Genomic DNA, 21,629 nt, shown 5'->3' with positions numbered 1-21,629 from the left:
CAGTCTTCCACTTCTTCCGAGCATTTTCTGATCTTCTTAAGCAATGTTTTAAACCCAAAAAGTGTTTTGTATAAAGAAATCATCATGCATATCAGGGGGTATAGCTCAGTGGTAGAGCATTTGACTGCAGATCAAGAGGTCCCCAGTTCAACTCTGGGTGCCCCCTCTTCAGAATAAACCACTATTTCTGATCTTTAAACATTTTCTTGAGAGATGTTTTAAACCCCAAACATGTTTGTACAATTAAATCAGTAACATTGCCAAGTGGTGTAGCTCATTGGTAGAGCACTTAACTGCAGATCAAGAAGTCCCCAGTTCAGCTCTGAGCACCGCCCCTTTATCAGAGTCTTCCACTTCCTCCGAGCATTTTCTGATCTTCTACAATCTTCTTGAGCAATGTTTTAAACCCAATAAGTGTTTTGTATAATGGAATCATCCTTCTGTTAAGGGGGTGTAGCTCAGTGGTAGAGCATTTGACTCCAGTTCAACTCTGGGTGCCCCGTCTTCAGGATAAACCACTTTTTCTGAGCTTTAAACATATTCTTGAGCGATGTTTTAAACCCCAAACATGTTTGTACAATTAAATCTGTTACATTGCCAGGAGTTGTAGCTCATTGGTAGAGCACTTAACTGCAGATCAAAAGGTTCCCAGTTCAGCTCTGACCACCGCCCCTTTATCAGTTTTCCACTTCTTCCGAGCATTTTCTGATCTTCTTAAGCAATGTTTTAAACCCAAAAAGTGTTTTGTATAATGAAATCATCATGCATATCAGGGGGTATAGCTCAGTGGTAGAGCATTTGACTGCAGATCAAGAGGTCCCCAGTTCAACTCTGGGTGCCCCCTCTTCAGAATAAACCACTTTTTCTGATCTTTAAACATTTTCTTGAGAGATGTTTTAAACCCCAAACATGTTTGTACAATTAAATCAGTAACATTGCCAAGTGGTGTAGCTCATTGGTAGAGCACTTAACTGCAGATCAAGAAGTCCCCAGTTCAGCTCTGAGCACCGCCCCTTTATCAGAGTCTTCCACTTCCTCCGAGCATTTTCTGATCTTCTACAATCTTCTTGAGCAATGTTTTAAACCCAATAAGTGTTTTGTATAATGGAATCATCCTTCTGTTAAGGGGGTGTAGCTCAGTGGTAGAGCATTTGACTCCAGTTCAACTCTGGGTGCCCCGTCTTCAGGATAAACCACTTTTTCTGAGCTTTAAACATTTTCTTGAGCAATGTTTAAAGCCCCAAACATGTTTGTACAATTAAATCGGTAACATTGCCAGGTGGTGTAGCTCTTTGGTAGAGCACTTAACTGCAGATCAAGAAGTGCCCGGTTCAGCTCTGAGCACCACCCCCATATCAGTCTTCCACTTCTTCCGAGCATTTTCTGATCTTCTTAAGCAATGTTTTAAACCCAAAAAGTGTTTTGTATAATGAAATCATCATGCATATCAGGGGGTATAGCTCAGTGGTAGAGCATTTGACTGCAGATCAAGAGGTCCCCAGTTCAACTCTGGGTGCCCCCTCTTCAGAATAAACCACTTTTTCTAATCTTTAAACATTTTCTTGAGGGATGTTTTAAACCCCAAACATGTTTGTACAATTAAATCACTAACATTGCCAAGTGGTGCAGCTCATTGGTAGAGCACTTAACTGCAGATCAAGAAGTCCCCAGTTCAGCTCTGAGCACCACCCCCTTATAAGAGTCTTCCACTTCTTCCGAGCATTTTCTGATCTTCTTAAGCAATGTTTTAAACCCAAAAAGTGTTTTGTATAATGAAATCATCATGCATATCAGGGGGTATAGCTCAGTGGTAGAGCATTTGACTCCAGTTCAACTCTGGGTGCCCCGTCTTCAGGATAAACCACTTTTTCTGAGCTTTAAACATTTTCTTGAGCAATGTTTTAAGCCCCAAACATGTTTGTACAATTAAATCGGTAACATTGCCAGGTGGTGTAGCTCTTTGGTAAAGCGCTTAACTGCAGATCAAGAAGTCCCCAGTTCAGCTCTGAGCACCGCCCCCTTATCAGAGTCTTCCACTTCTTCCGAGCATTTTCTGATCTTCTTAAGCAATGTTTTAAACCCAAAAAGTGTTTGGTATAATGAAATCATCAAGCTTATCAGGGGGTGTAGCTCAGTGGTAGAGCATTTGACTGCAGATCAAGAGGTCCCCAGTTCAACTCTGGGTGCCCCCTCTTCGAGATAAACCAATTTTTCTGATCTTTAAACATTTTCTTGAGGGATGTTTTAAACCCCAAACATGTTTGTACAATTAAATCAGTAACATTGCCAAGTGGTGTAGCTCATTGGTAGAGCACTTAACTGCAGATCAAGAAGTCCCCAGTTCAGCTCTGAGCACCACCCCCTTTTCAGAGTCTTCCACTTCTTCCGAGCATTTTCTGATCTTCTTAAGCAATGTTTTAAACCCAAAAAGTGTTTTGTATAATGAAATCATCATGCATATCAGGGGGTATAGCTCAGTGGTAGAGCATTTGACTGCAGCTCAAGAGGTCCCCAGTTCAACTCTGGGTGCCCCCTCTTCAGGATAAACCACTTTTTCTGAGCTTTAAACATTTTCTTGAGCAATGTTTAAAGCCCCAAACATGTTTGTACAATTAAATCGGTAACATTGCCAGGTGGTGTAGCTCTTTGGTAGAGCACTTAATTGCAGATCAAGAAGTGCCCGGTTCAGCTCTGAGCACCATCCCCTTATCAGTCTTCCACTTCTTCCGAGCATTTTCTGATCTTCTTAAGCAATGTTTTAAACCCAAAAAGTGTTTTGTATAATGAAATCATCATGCATATCAGGGGGTATAGCTCAGTGGTAGAGCATTTGACTGCAGATCAAGAGGTCCCCAGTTCAACTCTGGGTGCCCCCTCTTCAGAATAAACCACTTTTTCTGATCTTTAAACATTTTCTTGAGGGATGTTTTAAACCCCAAACATGTTTGTACAATTAAATCACTAACATTGCCAAGTGGTGCAGCTCATTGGTAGAGCACTTAACTGCAGATCAAGAAGTCCCCAGTTCAGCTCTGAGCACCGCCCCTTTATCAGAGTCTTCCACTTCTTCCGAGCATTTTCTGATCTTCTTAAGCAATGTTTTATACCCAAAAAGTGTTTTGTATAATGAAATCATCATGCTTATCAGGGGGTGTAGCTCAGTGGTTGACTGCAGATCAAGAGGTCCCCAGTTCAATTCTGGGTGCCCCGTCTTCAGGATAAACCACTTTTTCTGAGCTTTAAACATATTTTTGAGCGATGTTTTGAACCCCAAACATGTTTGTACAATTAAATCTGTTACATTGCCAGGAGTTGTAGCTCATTGATAGAGCACTTAACTGCAGATCAAAAGATTCCCAGTTCAGCTCTGACCACCGCCCCTTTATCAGTCTTCCACTTCTTCTGAGCATTTTCTGATCTTCTTGAGCAATGTTTTAAACCCAAAAAGTGTTTTGTATAATGAAATCATAATGTTTGTCAGGGGGTGTAGCTCAGTGGTAGAGCATTTTACTGCAGATCAAGAGGTCCCCAATTCAACTCTGGGTGCCCCCTCATTGGGGTCCTGCACTTCCTTTGAACAAAGTCTCAACTTGTACAACCCTCATTAGCATTAATCAAAACCACAAATGCTGTTTTTACAATTAAACACGTTTAAATTTTCAGACGGGTGTGTTGCTCAGTGGTACAGTGTTTAACTGCAGAACAAGAATTCTCCACTTCAAATCTGGTTACTCTCATATGTGTTCCTCTTTACTTTTTGTGGTCAATACCAATACATACAAGTTTTAAAAAGCAATGTTCAAAACCTAAACCATATTTTGGAAGATGAAACAAGGTTTTCGGATTGTGTTTGCAGCTCACTGGTAGAGCATTTGACTGCGGATAAAAAGGTCCCCAATTCAACTCTGGGTGCCCCCTCATAAGAGTCCTCCATTTTTTCCGACGGTTTCCTGAGCTTCTTCAAACTTTTTGAGCCATGTTTTATACACTGATCGTGTTATGTATAATGGAATTACTGTGTCTAACAGGGGGTGTAGCTCAGTGGTAGAGCATTTGACTGCACATCAAGAGGTCCCCAGTTCAACTCTGGGTACCCCCTCTTCAGGATAAACCACTTTTTCTGAGCTTTAAACATTTTCTTGAGCGATGTATTAAACCCCAAACATGTTTGTACAATTAAATCAGTAACATTGCCAAGTGGTGTAGCTCATTGGTAGAGCACTTAACTGCAGATCAAGAAGTCCCCAGTTCAGCTCTGAGCACCACCCCCTTATAAGAGTCTTCCACTTCTTCCGAGCATTTTCTGATCTTCTTAAGCAATGTTTTAAACCCAAAAAGTGTTTTGTATAATGAAATCATCATGCATATCAGGGGGTATAGCTCAGTGGTAGAGCATTTGACTGCAGATCAAGAGGTCCCCAGTTCAACTCTGGGTACCCCCTCTTCAGGATAAACCACTTTTTCTGAGCTTTAAACATTTTCTTGAGCAATGTTTTAAGCCCCAAACATGTTTGTACAATTAAATCGGTAACATTGCCAGGTGGTGTAGCTCTTTGGTAGAGCGCTTAACTGCAGATCAAGAAGTCCCCAGTTCAGCTCTGAGCACCGCCCCCTTATCAGAGTCTTCCACTTCTTCCGAGCATTTTCTGATCTTCTTAAGCAATGTTTTAAACCCAAAAAGTGTTTGGTATAATGAAATCATCAAGCTCATCAGGGGGTGTAGCTCAGTGGTAGAGCATTTGACTGCAGATCAAGAGGTCCCCAGTTCAACTCTGGGTGCCCCCTCTTCGAGATAAACCAATTTTTCTGATCTTTAAACATTTTCTTGAGGGATGTTTTAAACCCCAAACATGTTTGTACAATTAAATCAGTAACATTGCCAAGTGGTGTAGCTCATTGGTAGAGCACTTAACTGCAGATCAAGAAGTCCCCAGTTCAGCTCTGAGCACCACCCCCTTTTCAGAGTCTTCCACTTCTTCCGAGCATTTTCTGATCTTCTTAAGCAATGTTTTAAACCCAAAAAGTGTTTTGTATAATGAAATCATCATGCATATCAGGGGGTATAGCTCAGTGGTAGAGCATTTGACTGCAGATCAAGAGGTCCCCAGTTCAACTCTGGGTGCCCCCTCTTCAGGATAAACCACTTTTTCTGAGCTTTAAACATTTTCTTGAGCAATGTTTAAAGCCCCAAACATGTTTGTACAATTAAATCGGTAACATTGCCAGGTGGTGTAGCTCTTTGGTAGAGCACTTAATTGCAGATCAAGAAGTGCCCGGTTCAGCTCTGAGCACCATCCCCTTATCAGTCTTCCACTTCTTCCGAGCATTTTCTGATCTTCTTAAGCAATGTTTTAAACCCAAAAAGTGTTTTGTATAATGAAATCATCATGCATATCAGGGGGTATAGCTCAGTGGTAGAGCATTTGACTGCAGATCAAGAGGTCCCCAGTTCAACTCTGGGTGCCCCCTCTTCAGAATAAACCACTATTTCTGATCTTTAAACATTTTCTTGAGGGATGTTTTAAACCCCAAACATGTTTGTACAATTAAATCACTAACATTGCCAAGTGGTGCAGCTCATTGGTAGAGCACTTAACTGCAGATCAAGAAGTCCCCAGTTCAGCTCTGAGCACCGCCCCTTTATCAGAGTCTTCCACTTCTTCCGAGCATTTTCTGATCTTCTTAAGCAATGTTTTAAACCCAAAAAGTGTTTTGTATAATGAAATCATCATGCTTATCAGGGGGTGTAGCTCAGTGGTTGACTGCAGATCAAGAGGTCCCCAGTTCAATTCTGGGTGCCCCGTCTTCAGGATAAACCACTTTTTCTGAGCTTTAAACATATTTTTGAGCGATGTTTTGAACCCCAAACATGTTTGTACAATTAAATCTGTTACATTGCCAGGAGTTGTAGCTCATTGATAGAGCACTTAACTGCAGATCAAAAGATTCCCAGTTCAGCTCTGACCACCGCCCCTTTATCAGTCTTCCACTTCTTCTGAGCATTTTCTGATCTTCTTGAGCAATGTTTTAAACCCAAAAAGTGTTTTGTATAATGAAATCATAATGTTTGTCAGGGGGTGTAGCTCAGTGGTAGAGCATTTTACTGCAGATCAAGAGGTCCCCAATTCAACTCTGGGTTCTCCCTCATTGGGGTCCTGCACTTCCTTTGAACAAAGTCTCAACTTGTACAACCCTCATTAGCATTAATCAAAACCACAAATGCTGTTTTTACAATTAAACACGTTTAAATTTTCAGACGGGTGTGTTGCTCAGTGGTACAGTGTTTAACTGCAGAACAAGAATTCTCCACTTCAAATCTGGTTACTCTCATATGTGTTCCTCTTTACTTTTTGTGGTCAATACCAATACATACAAGTTTTAAAAAGCAATGTTCAAAACCTAAACCATATTTTGGAAGATGAAACAAGGTTTTCGGATTGTGTTTGCAGCTCACTGGTAGAGCATTTGACTGCGGATAAAAAGGTCCCCAATTCAACTCTGGGTGCCCCCTCATAAGAGTCCTCCATTTTTTCCGACGGTTTCCTGAGCTTCTTCAAACTTTTTGAGCCATGTTTTATACACTGATCGTGTTATGTATAATGGAATTACTGTGTCTAACAGGGGGTGTAGCTCAGTGGTAGAGCATTTGACTGCACATCAAGAGGTCCCCAGTTCAACTCTGGGTACCCCCTCTTCAGGATAAACCACTTTTTCTGAGCTTTAAACATTTTCTTGAGCGATGTTTTAAACCCCAAACATGTTTGTACAATTAAATCAGTAACATTGCCAAGTGGTGTAGCTCATTGGTAGAGCACTTAACTGCAGATCAAGAAGTCCCCAGTTCAGCTCTGAGCACCACCCCCTTATAAGAGTCTTCCACTTCTTCCGAGCATTTTCTGATCTTCTTAAGCAATGTTTTAAACCCAAAAAGTGTTTTGTATAATGAAATCATCATGCATATCAGGGGGTATAGCTCAGTGGTAGAGCATTTGACTGCAGATCAAGAGGTCCCCAGTTCAACTCTGGGTACCCCCTCTTCAGGATAAACCACTTTTTCTGAGCTTTAAACATTTTCTTGAGCAATGTTTTAAGCCCCAAACATGTTTGTACAATTAAATCGGTAACATTGCCAGGTGGTGTAGCTCTTTGGTAGAGCGCTTAACTGCAGATCAAGAAGTCCCCAGTTCAGCTCTGAGCACCGCCCCCTTATCAGAGTCTTCCACTTCTTCCGAGCATTTTCTGATCTTCTTAAGCAATGTTTTAAACCCAAAAAGTGTTTGGTATAATGAAATCATCAAGCTTATCAGGGGGTGTAGCTCAGTGGTAGAGCATTTGACTGCAGATCAAGAGGTCCCCAGTTCAACTCTGGGTGCCCCCTCTTCGAGATAAACCAATTTTTCTGATCTTTAAACATTTTCTTGAGGGATGTTTTAAACCCCAAACATGTTTGTACAATTAAATCAGTAACATTGCCAAGTGGTGTAGCTCATTGGTAGAGCACTTAACTGCAGATCAAGAAGTCCCCAGTTCAGCTCTGAGCACCACCCCCTTTTCAGAGTCTTCCACTTCTTCCGAGCATTTTCTGATCTTCTTAAGCAATGTTTTAAACCCAAAAAGTGTTTTGTATAATGAAATCATCATGCATATCAGGGGGTATAGCTCAGTGGTAGAGCATTTGACTGCAGCTCAAGAGGTCCCCAGTTCAACTCTGGGTGCCCCCTCTTCAGGATAAACCACTTTTTCTGAGCTTTAAACATTTTCTTGAGCAATGTTTTAAGCCCCAAACATGTTTGTACAATTAAATCGGTAACATTGCCAGGTGGTGTAGCTCTTTGGTAAAGCGCTTAACTGCAGATCAAGAAGTCCCCAGTTCAGCTCTGAGCACCGCCCCCTTATCAGAGTCTTCCACTTCTTCCGAGCATTTTCTGATCTTCTTAAGCAATGTTTTAAACCCAAAAAGTGTTTGGTATAATGAAATCATCAAGCTTATCAGGGGGTGTAGCTCAGTGGTAGAGCATTTGACTGCAGATCAAGAGGTCCCCAGTTCAACTCTGGGTGCCCCCTCTTCGAGATAAACCAATTTTTCTGATCTTTAAACATTTTCTTGAGGGATGTTTTAAACCCCAAACATGTTTGTACAATTAAATCAGTAACATTGCCAAGTGGTGTAGCTCATTGGTAGAGCACTTAACTTCAGATCAAGAAGTCCCCAGTTCAGCTCTGAGCACCACCCCCTTTTCAGAGTCTTCCACTTCTTCCGAGCATTTTCTGATCTTCTTAAGCAATGTTTTAAACCCAAAAAGTGTTTTGTATAATGAAATCATCATGCATATCAGGGGGTATAGCTCAGTGGTAGAGCATTTGACTGCAGATCAAGAGGTCCCCAGTTCAACTCTGGGTGCCCCCTCTTCAGGATAAACCACTTTTTCTGAGCTTTAAACATTTTCTTGAGCAATGTTTAAAGCCCCAAACATGTTGGTACAATTAAATCGGTAACATTGCCAGGTGGTGTAGCTCTTTGGTAGAGCACTTAATTGCAGATCAAGAAGTGCCCGGTTCAGCTCTGAGCACCATCCCCTTATCAGTCTTCCACTTCTTCCGAGCATTTTCTGATCTTCTTAAGCAATGTTTTAAACCCAAAAAGTGTTTGGTATAATGAAATCATCAAGCTTATCAGGGGGTGTAGCTCAGTGGTAGAGCATTTGACTGCAGATCAAGAGGTCCCCAGTTCAACTCTGGGTGCCCCCTCTTCGAGATAAACCAATTTTTCTGATCTTTAAACATTTTCTTGAGGGATGTTTTAAACCCCAAACATGTTTGTACAATTAAATCAGTAACATTGCCAAGTGGTGTAGCTCATTGGTAGAGCACTTAACTGCAGATCAAGAAGTCCCCAGTTCAGCTCTAAGCACCGCCCCCTTATCAGAGTCTTCCACTTCCTCCGAGCATTTTCTGATCTTCTACAATCTTCTTGAGCAATGTTTTAAACCCAATAAGTGTTTTGTATAATGTATAATGGAATCATCATGCTGTTAAGGGGGTGTAGCTCAGTGGTAGAGCATTTGACTCCAGATCAAGAGGTCCCCAGTTCAACTCTGGGTGCCCCCTCATCAGGTTCCTGCACTTCCTTTGAACAAAGTCTCAACTTGTACAAACCTCGTTAGCATTGTTCAAAGGCTGTTGTTTCAGTTGGAGCTTTCCTAGTCACTGCACGACATGACGTGGATTTGAAACCAATCCCCTTTGAGCGAGAGATAGCTGCCTTAACCACTCAACTATACTTTATCTGCCAATTCACTGTTTTCGGGCCCCAATGACATAACCTGTCCTAGTAAACTATGATATAAAACTGAAACTCCCCCAGCTGGACCTATCCTAGTCATCACTTGACCATGACTTGGATTTGAACCTAGTTCCCTTTGATTGGGAGCTAGCTGTTTAACCACTCAGCTATCCTTGGTCAGTTGAAGAGCAGATTTCAGGGCCCCAATGACATATTTAAATGAGAACCTGTCTCAGTAAACTATAATGGAGGTGAAACAAAACACTCACTCTTTTGACTGGAGCATTGTAACCAGAACGGGGTTCGTACCCAGTACCCCTTGGCTCACAGTTACCAGTGTTAACCACTCAGCTATCCTTGTGGTTTTTAATGCCAGATTTCGGGCCCTATTGCCATATTAAATTGTAACCCTGTCTCAGTAAACTATCAAAGAGATGCCATAAAACACTAACTCTTCCAACTAGATTTTTGTAAGTTACCTACCAGTCCTACTGGGATTTGAACCCAGTAGCACTTGTTGAGGAGGCAACGGTTTTAACCACTCAGCCATCCTGGGTCTTCTTCAGAAAAGATTCCGGGCATCAATTGCAAATATAATTAGGGAACCCTGTCTCAGTTAAACTACAATGGAGGTGAAGCAAAACTGAATACCATTCGACCGAACTGGGATTCAAAACCAGAGCCAATAACTGAGAGCGAGTTGTGTTAACGACTGAGCTATCCTGGATCTTGTAACACCTCTATTCCGCCCCATGGACAAAGGTTCCTTTCCTTCCATTGTGATACTTAATACATGGCTCACAAATTTAAAAAATATCCCATAATTGCGACACTGCAACTATCGATAAATTGCTCCTAACCTCCGTTAGTGATGAACCATGATCAATCAATACAACAATTGTAGTGAACAATAATTGAAGCTGCAGCAACACAACGACAATTGTTTTAGTGCAACATGAATGTAAGGAAAATGTTCCGTGTCCGGATGATATATATATATATATATATATATATATATATGTCTTAATAAGGTTATCCAAAAAATAGTGCTCGATACCGTAGTAGAGCGCAATATATGTATATATATATATATATATATATATATATATATATACATGCTGATAGTACCCCGCCTTCCGCCCGATTGTAGCTGAGATAGGCTCCAGCGCCCCCCCGCGACCCCAAAGGGAATAAGCGGTAGAAAATGGATGGATGGATGCTGATAGCATGTTGACGCTTTACAGTTATTTACCACATTCGTTTATTTGGAAGACAAACAAATGACATTGAAAATATTTAGGTAACAGGACTGTGCTGAGATTTTACCTCAAAGTCGTAGTAAAAAATTAATGAGATAAGGCCTTTCTGAAACCTGCAGGCTCTGAATGATGCCACTTAAAAAAACAAAAAAATAGATAAATATAAAACTTTTTTTTTTAAATAATATAAAATAAAGATACTTAAATAAATGAAATATATATATATATATATACCGTATTTTCCGCACTATAAGGCGCACCTAAAAACCACAAATTTTCTCAAAAGCTGACAGTGCGCCTTATAACCCGGTGCGCTTTATATATGGATAAATATTAAGATTCATTTTCATAAAGTTTAGGTCTCGCAACTACGGTAAACAGCCGCCATCTTTTTTCCCCGTAGAAGAAGCGCGCGGTGCATGCTGGGATATGTGACGTTTCATTTCCATTTGTGTGTTTATGTAAAGACCCCAAAATGGCTCCTATTAAGTGTGTTGTCTGTCTAATTATAAATAATGCAGACGAGGCGTGTTAACTGAGTTCTCAACGTTTACTCACAGCGTGCTCATAACCACATTCTAACTGCCAGCATACAACGCTTCTCAGGGCTACCGCGCATGCTCGTAACTATCGTTGCATGCTGGGTAGTGTAGTTGTTATATTTGCTAGCTCATAACAGCACATTGAGAGACACGCTTACGCGCTTAATTCAATACTCGCCGTCATTCCGGGTGGATTGACAAAAGACCTCCAGCCGCTAGATATTGGTGTCAACAGGGCATTCGAAGCTAGACTGCTAACTGCGTGGGAACAATGGATGACAGAAGGCGAACACACCTTCACTAAGACGAGGAGGCAGCGCCAGACGACGCCAACATCTGCCAGTGGATCGTAAATTTGCCCAACTTTTCACTTCGGACACCGAAGACGAAGGATTTACGAATGAAGAATAACTTCAGAAAGTGAGCGCTATGTTTATTTTGTGTGTTGTGACATTAACGTTCGAGCAACATTATGTTGCTATTGCTCTGCACTATTTTGAATTTTACTATGTTTGTGATTGCACATTTGCGTACATTTTGGGAGTGAACAGAGTTGTTAGAACGCTGGTTTTTAATATATTATTAAAGTTTGACTGACCTATCTGACTGTTTTTTTGACATTCCCTTTAGCGCAGCGTAGGCGCGGCTTATAGTCCGGGGCGGCTTATTGGTGGACAAAGTTATGAAATATGCCATTCATTGAAGGTGCGGCTAATAATCCGGTGCGCCTTATAGTGCGGAAAATACGGTATATAAAAACAATAAACAAAAAACATGCTAGAAAAATAATTTGTGATTACTCATGGTTAATTACAGATCTAGAGTGTGATTACTCTGACTTAAAAATGGTAATCACTTGACAGCCCTTAGATATACAGTATAAATTTGAATCTGTGTATATGTACTGTATATATACATATACAGTATGTATAGTATATATATTGTATATATGAATACAATATATATATATATATTAGGGCTGTGAATCTTTGGGTGTCCCACGATTCGATTCAAAATCGATATTTTTTCAATTCAACACGATTCTTGATTCAAAAACGATATTTTCCTGATTCAAAACGATCCTCTATTCATTCAATACATAGGATTTCAGCAGGATCTACCCCAGTCTGCTGACATGCAAGCAGAGTAGTAGATTTTTGTAAAAAGCTTTTATAATTGTAAAGGACAATGTTTTATCAACTGATTGCAATAATGTAAATTTGTTTTAACTATTAAATGAACCAAAAATATGACTTATTTTATCTTTGTGAAAATATTGGACACTGTGTGTTGTCAAGCGTATGAGATGCGATGCAAGTGTAAGCCACTGTGACACTATTGTTCTTTTTTTATTTTTTAATAAATGTCTAATGATAATGTCAATGAGGGATTTTTAATCACTGCTATGTTGAAATTTTTGTTTCACTACTTTTGGTTTGTTCTGTGTCGTGTTTGTGTCTCCTCTCAATTGCTCTGTTTATTGCAGTTCTGAGTGTTGCTGGGTCGGGTTGGTTTTGGAATTGGATTGCATTGTTATGGTATTGCTGTGTATTTTTTTGTTGGATTGATTTATTAAAAAAAGAAAAAAAAAAAGGAAAAAATAAATAAATAAAAATAAATAAATCGATTTAAAAAAAATGAGAATCGATTCTGAATCGCACAACGAATCAATTTTTTCCCACACCCCTAATATATATATATATATATATATATATATATATATATATATAAATATATATATATGTATGTGTGGGGAAAAAATCACAAGACTACTTCATCTCTACAGGCCTGTTTCATGAGGGGTTCCCTCAATCATCAGGAGATTTAAAAAAAAAAAAAAAAAAAAAAAAAAAAAAATCTCCTGATGATTGAGGGAACCCCTCATGAAACAGGCCTGTAGAGATGAAGTAGTCTTGTGATTTTTTTCCCACACATACATATATTGCGCTCTACTACGGTATCGAGCACTATTTTTTGGATAACCTTATTAAGACATATATATATATATATATATATATATATATATATATATATATATATATATATATATATATATATGTATATATATATATATATATATATATATATATATATATATATATATATATATATATATATATATATATATATATGTATGTAACGAGTAAAATAAATACTTTGATTATTTGAGTGAAATTCCTTGTAAAATGTGTATATTGTTTGTTATGCAATGAGAGGTCCAATTGCGCCACCCGTTGGTACCTGAAAGTCTGTAAATATGACCGCAAACCGGAAGCTATTAGTAGACTTCCTGTCCTCTGCTAATGGTAAGCCATGTACTGATATTGCTCTGCAAAATATTATATATTACACTAAAGCTAACGTGAGATTTATTGTAAGATACACAGTTATTTAATCGCAGCTGAAATGCTATGTTGTGGAATTTTCGTTTTGAACCTATTGTTGCTCACGTCAGATGTACTACTATTTTGCACTGAAGTCGATATTATTTCCCCCTGTAGACATCGAAACCAGCAGAGGTGCTAACCACATATTGTGTGTATGTGCGTTCTGATCACTCATTGCAGGTAATAATTGTTGCACAATGTGCGTTTTACGTGTCAAGACGTTCATATTTAAATGTGTATTGTTCGCCATTTTAACATGTGAACAACGTGGTCTCGCCCGGAAAAGGGTGGAGTGCCATCTCCGGGTTGGGGAGGAGATCTTGCCCCAAGTGGAGGAGTTCAAGTACCTCGGAGTCTTGTTCACGAGTGGGGGAAGAGTGGATCGTGAGATCGACAGGCGGATCGGTGCGGCGTCTTCAGTAATGCGGACGCTGTATCGATCCGTTGTGGTGAAGAAGGAGCTGAGCCGGAAGGCAAAGCTCTCAATTTACCGGTCGATCTACGTTCCCATCCTCACCTATGGTCATGAGCTTTGGGTTATGACCGAAAGGACAAGATCACGGGTACAAGCGGCCGAAATGAGTTTCCTCCGCCGGGTGGCGGGGCTCTCCCTTAGAGATAGGGTGAGAAGCTCTGTCATCCGGGGGGAGCTCAAAGTAAAGCCGCTGCTCCTCCGCATCGAGAGGAGCCAGATGAGGTGGTTCGGGCATCTGGTCAGGATGCCACCCGAGCGCCTCCCTAGGGAGGTGTTTAGGGCATGTCCGACCGGTAGGAGGCCACGAGGAAGACCCAGGACACGTTGGGAAGACTATGTCTCCCGGCTGGCCTGGGAACGCCTCGGGATCCCCCGGGAGGAGCTGGACGAAGTGGCTGGGGAGAGGGAAGTCTGGGCTTCCCTGCTTAGGCTGCTTCCCCCGCGACCCGACCTCGGATAAGCGGAAGAAGATGGATGGATGGATGGACAACGTGGTCTGTCATATTCGATAGTCACCACCAGAGGGTGCTAAAAGTCCATTTAATCATTTGTGTCATGTCTTGTATTGTATTTTGTATTTTTCTATTTTCTATTTCATAAATATATAAAAAAGGATGATGTTGGTTAAAAACCAGGTAAAGAATATGTTGTATTGAAAGATAAAAGCAAGTTAAAACCACTATACGATCACACGTTAAAAAGTATACTGTTAAAAAACATTGTATTAAGTTACATCTGTAATTGCATCTCATGTAATTGTAAGAATATGAAAATGTTATGTAATTGGGCAGACTTCCTGTCCTCTGCTAATGACATCGAAACCAGCGAAGGTGCGAACCACATATTGTGTGTATGTGCGTTCCGATCACTTACTGCAGCTACCAGTAAAGAACCACATCATCCAATCCAGCCTGTGTGTGGGTTCTTGGCGGGACGGGTACACAGCAGTTACATATATATATATATATATATATATATATATATATATATATATATATATATATATATATATATATATATATATATATATATATATATATATATATATATATATATATATATATATATATATATACATATATATATATATATATATATATATATATATATATATATTTATTCCCTGAAGAGCAGAGAAACTTCTTGCGAAACAGGCTTGTAGGGATTAAATAGCCTCTGTGTTTTTTCCTGACCCAACGTATACACATATATGTGTGTGTGTGTGTGTGTGTGTGTGTGCGTGCGTGTTCACATATTATAATTTATTATAATTGAATATCAAGAGTATGTGAAATTTCAATTCCTACTTTGTTTACTTCCGTGAGGACCTTTTTAAAGCTTTGTAATCAATTCAACTCAAACACAGATAAGTGTAGAAAGAGTTTTTTTGCATCTTTCCCATCATGCCTTGCAATGGATTTAAATTACGATTTTTTTTTATTTTTTTTATGGTGACGGGATATATTTTGTATGATATCCACAAAGTTCAGTAAGCAGGTCGTGTTATATGTGTGGCCATGTGTGTTGACAGTTTGTGCTGGTTAATTTTTTTTTTCTGCACCATGACTAAGAAATTAAATTTGGATTGGGTCATTCAAATAGTCACGTCAAAATTGCGTAAGTCATGTGTACTGACCTGTGGTTCCAACATTGTCCACAAGAGGGTGACAAAAAGGTTTGTTTTTTTTAAAATACATTTTGATTTCTATTTACTGTTTTAATTGGTTTTACCCTTTAAAATCGTTTTTAATCATATTTATTTTTATATTGATTTATTGTTTGTTTTTTCAGTCATTGCTGGAGCTAAGGATAATATTTGAATATTGTTTTTAATATTGTTGTGCAGCACTTCGGAAACATTTTTGTTGTTTAAATGTGCTATATAAATAAAGTGGATTGGATTGGAAACGTCACTTATCAGTCAACAAGGCTTTAAAAATTTAAATTGAGGTTGCTTTTTGAAATCAAGCGTGAGCTGTCATCTCGCCGGCCAAATCATCTTTTTTTTTGTCTCTTAAAAAAATAACATGGCCATGACCTTGGTGTCCTCAATGGTAGTTATGACCATGTGTTCACCACTTTTGTAGCATGAACTTATTTTGTTGAAATTTTGACTGATTTAGAGAAATTAATTATGTTTTCATCATTCTGCTGCATTGGTCTTATGTTGTATGTGATACATTTTCAGTATTTGCACTTTTGCTGGTTTGTGTACTTCATGTACATTCCAATTGCTAAAAGTGTTTTAGGTTAGGCACACCGAATTTAGTCATATGAAACGTTTCCATGCAGTAACAAAATATAATTTTTATTAAATTAAGTTGTGCTTAACTTTGCAAAGTTAAGTTAAAGTACCAATGATTGTCACCAGGGGCGTCACTAGCGTTTAAGGACAGGGAGGGCTTAGCCCCCAGGAGATGCACAGGATGCAAGCGAACATAGCGCACGAGCACAAAACTTCACAAACGGCTAACAAAGACTTATAAATTATTCATTGTTATTATTATTATTTCAGTCGGTTTACTTTCAATCTGTGTTCAGTACAACAACAAACATGGGTTTGCACAGTGACATTTTGTTTACAGCATCAACAAGAAACAATTACTTGCATGATCCTTCAAGATACACTGAAACACAATGAAAGTCATGGCATTAGCCTCTATGTTATTACTTCACAACATAGAGGCTAATGCCATGACTTTCGCTCACAATACAATAATTGTTTGTTCCCAAATATTTTGAAGTTGCACAGATTACATTTTGGGCACATATGTGACTAAACTGGTTGTAAATTCAAGCCCTGAAATATTACTTAATTACTTGAATTAAAGTAATATATGGATCGGGATGATTTGGCTTATATAATATATATATATATATATATATATATATATATATATATATATATATATATATATATATATATATATATATATATATATATATATATATATATATATATATATATATATATATTTATGGTAAGCCGTTAAGGAAATTAAATATATATGGAAGTTTGAATAGAAATGAGAAACGTTTATATATATACTGTAAATAAGAAAGACTTAGAGTCCGTCCGCTGATCTGAAAAAGAGCCAAAGCTGTCAAAGAGCTGAGGGACCATCTTCAAAGTGCAATGCTGAAACAAATAATGCAAACAACAAAATGTAACTTCCAGGGCTTGAGATTAATGTAGTCCCGTCGTACCGTCGTCGGTAAAAAAAAATGCACGGGACGAAATGAAATGCTCCCCGGGACGATGGCTTTTAACCATTTTTATTCTTTTTCTTTTTATGTATTTATGTATTTTACATTTTATATTAAATGTCTTGGTTTTTCCTCCCTCTGAAAATCCTATGAGATGTTTAACAAGCCATCCTATAATAATACAACAGCTATTAATGTAATAATACAATACAACAAATATAATTAATGAAGCTTTTTTCATTATTTTAACAATAGGCTAATGTATATAACTTTATATAGATTCTACAAGAAACACAAAACTTAAAAACTACATTATTTACAATTGCAGACACAAGGTTTCGTGCAGCTTCACTCATTGTAAAGGAAGACGAAAGTCCACGCAGGAGAAAAATGACTACAATGATGGTGTATTTAGAGCAGGAACATTTATGTCATCTTACTTACTAAATCAGTCACAGTAACAATCTACTATAAATGTTCTGTTATCACTGCAACTTAACTGCAAACCTGAACACTGAAGTGAAGCACCACCCGCTTCGAGAATGATGCACTCAGCAGATGTTTGCTGCAGGGATGTCACCTCTTCTCACAGCAAAAAATAGTTGGTTCTATGTTTTTGTATCGCCTCAATCGTAGGTTACTAGTTTACTAGTTCACCATTTCTTCAGTTAAGAAAACCCAGGATAGAACAGTGTTTAAGACAGCTACCTCTGAGTCTGTAGTACTGAGTTCAAATCCTTGACTTTTAAAGTTGAGGAATTTGTTTTACCTCTATCATATATCACTGATTGCATTTGTAAATAAACAAAAATCATGAATCAACAAGATTCTGGATAGTTTAATAGTCAACACTGTGGGCTCCCCAGAATCCCAACTCAGCAAGACCCATGATAGCATAGTGGTTAAGACTGCTGCATCTCAGTTAGTAGTGGTGGCTTCAAATCTCTTACTTTGAAAGTTTAGTTGTTTTGTTTTACCTCTAGAATAGTTCACTGATTGCATTTGGATATGAACAAAAATGAAGTTATACCAAGACTCTGCATAGCATGGTGATTAAGACTGCTACCTCTCAGTCAGTCATATGAGGTTCAAATCCATGACTAGGAAAATGTATGTTTTTGTTTCATTTCTATCATAGTCCACTGATTGCATTTGTATATGAGCGAAAATCAGGTTATGATGGGACCCAGAATAGCTCAATGGTCAACACTGTGGGCTCCCAATACAGGGGTACTTGGTTCAAACCCCAGACAATCATTAATTTGGCTGAATGTCGTCAAAACGACATAAATTGAGTAATGTTATGTGCTCGTTGCTTGAATAAAATAAAGTTAAAAAATAAAGTCAATGCTAAAGATAATAATAATTGTCAAATAGTCAATGAATACACCTCAGGGGTTACCTGTGTGAGAGAGTGTGTGTGTGTATGAGTGCGTGTGAGTGTAATTCCTGAGGTGGGGGGAATAGGAGTAAAACTTAATAATAGAGAGCGTTGACCAATGAGCTCTCCTGGGTACAATTAAAAAAAAAGTTAATTGGAACAGTTAAAAAATTAAATAAGTTAATTATTATGTTTTCATTACACATGGAGGTGAAATATATCATTCAACACTTCCAATCAAAGCTTCAGAAGATACAAGTCAATTTACTGGATTTGAACCCAGCACCCTTTATTCCAAGTCAACAGCCTTACCCACTGGGATATCCCGGGTCTTGAGAACTCTTGTATCCGGCTTGTATAGAAAGCTAATCAGAGACTTGTTGCTGGGTAAACTTCACTATAAACCAGTGGAATAAAATACTGCCAACCCGACTGGTATTGAACCCAGGACTGTTTAATCCCATTCAAGAGTCTTAACCACTAGGCCATCCTGGCACTGGCAAGCCATTCTTTCCGGCTCATATAAAAAGCTAAACAGAGACCTAAGGTGGAACAAAATACTAGCAACTTACCTGGGATTGAACCCAGCACTATTCATTCCAAGTCAACAGTCTTACCCACTGTGCTATTCTGGGCCTTGTGATAAACCTCTATCCGGTTTGTATAGAAATCTAATCAGGGACTCTTTGCTGGGTAAAATACACAAGAGGTGGACCAAAATACTGTCAACCAGACAGGTATCGAACTCAGGACTGTTTATTGCATGTCTAGAATCTTAACCACTGGGCCATCCTGGGTCTTGTAAGATGTTTTTCTGGCTCATATAGAAAGGTAATCAGGGACTCGTTGCTGGGTAAACTACACTATAAAATAGTGGAATAAAATGCTGTCAAACCGTCTGGTATTGAAACCAGGACTGTTTAATCCTATTCAAGAGTCTTTACCACTGGGCCATCCTGGCACTGGTAAGCCTTTCTTTCTGGCTCATAAAAAAGCTAATCAGAGACCTAAGGTGGAACAAAATACTAGCAACTTACCTGGGATTGAACCCAGCACCCTTCATTCCAAGTCAACAGTCTTACCCACTGTGCTATCTTGGATCTTTTGAAATACTGTATGCGGCTTGTATAGAAATCTAATCAGGGACTCTTTGCTGGGTAAAATACACAAGAGGTGGACCAATATACTGTCAACCAGACAGGTATCGAACTCACAACTGTTTATTGCATGTCAAGAATCTTAACAACTGGGCCATCCTGGGTCTTGTTTAGATGTTTTTCTGCCTCATATAGAAAGGTAATCAGGGACTTGTTGCTGGGCAAACTACACTATAAAATAGTGGAATAAAATACTGTCAAAACGTCTGGTATAGAACCCAGGACTGTTTAATTCTAATCAACAGTCTTAACCACTGGGCCATCCTGGCACCACCTACATCGAGAATGACGCGCTCAGCAGATGTTTGCTGCAGGGATGTCACCTCTTCTCACAGTGAAAAATAGCTGGTTCTATGTTTTTGTATCACCTCAATCGTAGGTTACTAGTTTACTAGTTCACCATTACATCAGTGAAGAAAACCCAGGATAGAACAGTGGTTAAGACTGCTGCTTCTGAGTCCGTTGTACTGAGTTCAAATCCTTGACTTTTAAAGTTGAGGAATTTGTTTTACCTCTATCATATATCACTTATTGCATTTGTAAATAAACAAAAATCATGAATCAACAAGATTCTGGATAGTTTAATAGTCAACACTGTGGGCTCCCCAGAATCCCAACTCAGCAAGACCCATGATAGCATAGTGGTTAAGACTGCTGCATCTCAGTTAGTAGTGGTGGCTTCAAATCTCTTACTTTGAAAGTTTAGTTGTTTTGTTTTACCTCTAGAATAGTTCACTGATTGCATTTGTATATGAACAAAAATGAAGTTATACCAAGACCCTGCATGGCATGGTGGCTAAGACTGCTACCTCTCAGTCAGTCGTATGAGGTTCAAATCCATGACTAGGAAAATGTATGTTTTTGTTTCATTTCTATCATAGTCCACTGATTGCATTTGTATATGAGCGAAAATCAGGATATGATGGGACCCAGAATAGCTCAATGGTCAACACTGTGGGCTCCCAATACAGGGGTACTTGGTTCAAACCCCAGACAAGTAAACATTAATTTGGCTGAATGTCATCAAAACGACATAAATTGAGTAACGTTATGTGCTCGTTGCTTGAATAAAATAAAGTTAAAAAATAAAGTCAATGCTAAAGATAATAATAATTGTCAAATAGTCAATGAATACACCTCAGGGGTTACCTGTGTGTGTGTGTGTGAGAGAGAGAGAGAGAGTGTGTGTGTGTGCGTGTATGAGTGTGAGCGTGTGAGTGTAATTCCTGAGGTGGGGGGAATAGGAGTAAAACTTAATAATAGATAGCGTTGACCAATGAACTCTCCTGGGTACAATTTAAAAAAAAGATAATTGGAACAGTTAAAAAAAAAATTAAATAAGTTAATTATTATGTTTCCATTACACATGGAGGTGAAATATATCATTCAACACTTCCAATCAAAGCTTCAGAAGATACAAGCCATTTTACTGGATTTGAACCCAGCACCCTTTATTCCATGTCAACAGCCTTACCCACTGTGCTATCTCGGGTCTTGAGAACTCTTGTATCCGGCTTGTATAGAAAGCTAATCAGAGACTAGTTGCTGGGTAAACTTCACTATAAACCAGTGGAATAAAATACTGCCAACCCGACTGGTATTGAACCCAGGACTGTTTAATCCCATTCAAGAGTCTTAACCACTGGGCCATCCTGGCACTGGTTAGCCGTTCTTTCCGGCTCATATAAAAGCTAAACAGAGACCTAAGGTGGAACAAAATACTAGCAACTTACCTGGGATTGAACCCAGCACCATTCATTCCAAGTCAACAGTCTTATCCACTGTGCTATTCTGGGCCTTGTAAAAAACCTCTATCCGGCTTGTATAGAAAGCTAATGAGGGACTCTTTGCTGGGTAAAATACACAAGAGGTGGACCAAAATACTGTCAACCAGACAGGTATTGAACTCTGGACTGTTTATTGCATGTCAAGAATCTT

General features: G+C 38.9%; 19 non-coding genes across 19 annotated transcripts; all 19 read left to right on the top strand.

The window, feature by feature from the left end:
- The first annotated feature begins 94 nt into the window (after positions 1–94).
- Positions 95–166, top strand: trnac-gca (transfer RNA cysteine (anticodon GCA)). The gene has a single exon. It is a non-coding gene; the product is annotated as a tRNA-Cys (tRNA).
- Positions 167–772: 606 nt separating this feature from the next.
- Positions 773–844, top strand: trnac-gca (transfer RNA cysteine (anticodon GCA)). Its single transcript has one exon. It is a non-coding gene; the product is annotated as a tRNA-Cys (tRNA).
- Positions 845–1,450: 606 nt separating this feature from the next.
- On the top strand, positions 1,451–1,522 carry trnac-gca (transfer RNA cysteine (anticodon GCA)). Its single transcript has one exon. It is a non-coding gene; the product is annotated as a tRNA-Cys (tRNA).
- A 598-nt stretch (positions 1,523–2,120) lies between these two features.
- On the top strand, positions 2,121–2,192 carry trnac-gca (transfer RNA cysteine (anticodon GCA)). Its single transcript has one exon. It is a non-coding gene; the product is annotated as a tRNA-Cys (tRNA).
- A 271-nt stretch (positions 2,193–2,463) lies between these two features.
- trnac-gca (transfer RNA cysteine (anticodon GCA)) lies at positions 2,464–2,535 on the top strand. Its single transcript has one exon. It is a non-coding gene; the product is annotated as a tRNA-Cys (tRNA).
- A 269-nt stretch (positions 2,536–2,804) lies between these two features.
- Positions 2,805–2,876, top strand: trnac-gca (transfer RNA cysteine (anticodon GCA)). The gene has a single exon. It is a non-coding gene; the product is annotated as a tRNA-Cys (tRNA).
- A 1,151-nt stretch (positions 2,877–4,027) lies between these two features.
- On the top strand, positions 4,028–4,099 carry trnac-gca (transfer RNA cysteine (anticodon GCA)). Its single transcript has one exon. It is a non-coding gene; the product is annotated as a tRNA-Cys (tRNA).
- A 271-nt stretch (positions 4,100–4,370) lies between these two features.
- Positions 4,371–4,442, top strand: trnac-gca (transfer RNA cysteine (anticodon GCA)). The gene has a single exon. It is a non-coding gene; the product is annotated as a tRNA-Cys (tRNA).
- A 271-nt stretch (positions 4,443–4,713) lies between these two features.
- On the top strand, positions 4,714–4,785 carry trnac-gca (transfer RNA cysteine (anticodon GCA)). Its single transcript has one exon. It is a non-coding gene; the product is annotated as a tRNA-Cys (tRNA).
- A 271-nt stretch (positions 4,786–5,056) lies between these two features.
- Positions 5,057–5,128, top strand: trnac-gca (transfer RNA cysteine (anticodon GCA)). The gene has a single exon. It is a non-coding gene; the product is annotated as a tRNA-Cys (tRNA).
- A 269-nt stretch (positions 5,129–5,397) lies between these two features.
- Positions 5,398–5,469, top strand: trnac-gca (transfer RNA cysteine (anticodon GCA)). The gene has a single exon. It is a non-coding gene; the product is annotated as a tRNA-Cys (tRNA).
- A 1,151-nt stretch (positions 5,470–6,620) lies between these two features.
- trnac-gca (transfer RNA cysteine (anticodon GCA)) lies at positions 6,621–6,692 on the top strand. Its single transcript has one exon. It is a non-coding gene; the product is annotated as a tRNA-Cys (tRNA).
- Positions 6,693–6,963: 271 nt separating this feature from the next.
- trnac-gca (transfer RNA cysteine (anticodon GCA)) lies at positions 6,964–7,035 on the top strand. Its single transcript has one exon. It is a non-coding gene; the product is annotated as a tRNA-Cys (tRNA).
- A 271-nt stretch (positions 7,036–7,306) lies between these two features.
- On the top strand, positions 7,307–7,378 carry trnac-gca (transfer RNA cysteine (anticodon GCA)). The gene has a single exon. It is a non-coding gene; the product is annotated as a tRNA-Cys (tRNA).
- Positions 7,379–7,649: 271 nt separating this feature from the next.
- On the top strand, positions 7,650–7,721 carry trnac-gca (transfer RNA cysteine (anticodon GCA)). Its single transcript has one exon. It is a non-coding gene; the product is annotated as a tRNA-Cys (tRNA).
- A 271-nt stretch (positions 7,722–7,992) lies between these two features.
- On the top strand, positions 7,993–8,064 carry trnac-gca (transfer RNA cysteine (anticodon GCA)). The gene has a single exon. It is a non-coding gene; the product is annotated as a tRNA-Cys (tRNA).
- Positions 8,065–8,335: 271 nt separating this feature from the next.
- On the top strand, positions 8,336–8,407 carry trnac-gca (transfer RNA cysteine (anticodon GCA)). The gene has a single exon. It is a non-coding gene; the product is annotated as a tRNA-Cys (tRNA).
- A 269-nt stretch (positions 8,408–8,676) lies between these two features.
- Positions 8,677–8,748, top strand: trnac-gca (transfer RNA cysteine (anticodon GCA)). The gene has a single exon. It is a non-coding gene; the product is annotated as a tRNA-Cys (tRNA).
- Positions 8,749–9,036: 288 nt separating this feature from the next.
- trnaw-cca (transfer RNA tryptophan (anticodon CCA)) lies at positions 9,037–9,108 on the top strand. Its single transcript has one exon. It is a non-coding gene; the product is annotated as a tRNA-Trp (tRNA).
- The last annotated feature ends 12,521 nt before the right edge of the window (positions 9,109–21,629 follow it).

The sequence above is a fragment of the Nerophis lumbriciformis genome, linkage group LG27 (assembly GCF_033978685.3).
Source record: "Nerophis lumbriciformis linkage group LG27, RoL_Nlum_v2.1, whole genome shotgun sequence".
NCBI lineage: Eukaryota > Metazoa > Chordata > Actinopteri > Syngnathiformes > Syngnathidae > Nerophis > Nerophis lumbriciformis.
This window is presented reverse-complemented; position numbering and strand designations above follow the sequence as displayed.